At 40.8% G+C, this 1,002-nt stretch overlaps 1 protein-coding gene across 6 annotated transcripts in view; it reads right to left on the reverse strand.

Annotated features, from left to right (window-relative positions):
- SPOPL (speckle type POZ protein like) overlaps window positions 1-1,002 on the reverse strand; it is a 52,280-nt gene that overhangs the window by 21,895 nt on the left and 29,383 nt on the right. The gene's annotated exons all lie outside the window — the stretch shown is intronic.

Consider the following 1,002-nt stretch of genomic DNA (forward strand, 5'->3'; position numbering starts at 1 on the left):
GTAAAGGGGGGGGGGGGGGGGTGTTGCTGGGAAGGAAGGGAAAGGAAAAAACGGCAGTTTTACTCCCTAGGTGGAGAAGCCAGCAGTCTTAAGGCTTGGCAAGATAAAGTTGCCAGGTGCTACTCATGATTTCTGGGAAGGCCAAAATATAGTAAAAAAAGGGACTTTGAGAATTAACCTGTACCAAAATATTCAGCAAAGGAATTTTGAAACCTATAAACAAAAAGGCATATAAAGCCTCGGACTCCCTCCCAACTCACTCTTCAGAATAGCTGAGAACCCATCTGTGCTTCATAACCAGAGATACAGTTTGCTAGCTTTGCTTCTTTAATAAAGGTGCATGCTTTATAAATGGGCTTTCCACAATATAGTTAAGGTCTCTCGTATAAATTCATTTATATGAGAAGATAAGGATTGAGGTTGGAAACAGCCTTCTCCCACTGACTCAGGGCACTGTCCTGGAACACCTCTCTGGAGTTGGTGAGAGGTGCCTATAATACCTTCCAATGTGATGGTATAAGACAGTGATGGCGAACCTATGACACACGTGTCAGAGGTGACATGCGAACTCATTTTTTTGGTTGATTTTTCTTTGTTAAATGGCATTTAAATATATACAATACATATCAAAAATATAAATCTTTGTTTTACTATGGTTGCAAATATCAAAAAATTTCTGTATGTGGCACGGCACCAGAGTAAGTTAGGGTTTTTCAAAATGCTGACACGCTGAGCTCAAAAGGTTCACCATCACTGGTATAAGAGGTCAGTGATTGGGATTAGATAAGTTCATGAGGATGGAGTCCTCATTAACGGGAATGTTGCTCTTATAAAAGACCTCACTAAGCTCCCTAACCCAGGGTGAGCAAACTTTTTGACTCTAGGGCCACAATGGGTTCTTAAACTGGACCGGAGGGCCGGAACAAAAGCATGGATGGAGTGTTTGTGTGAACTAATATAAATTCAAAGTAAACATCATTACATAAAAGGATACGGTCTTTC

This window comes from Myotis davidii, unplaced genomic scaffold (genome assembly GCF_000327345.1).
Source record: "Myotis davidii unplaced genomic scaffold, ASM32734v1 scaffold1137, whole genome shotgun sequence".
Classification (NCBI taxonomy): domain Eukaryota; kingdom Metazoa; phylum Chordata; class Mammalia; order Chiroptera; family Vespertilionidae; genus Myotis; species Myotis davidii.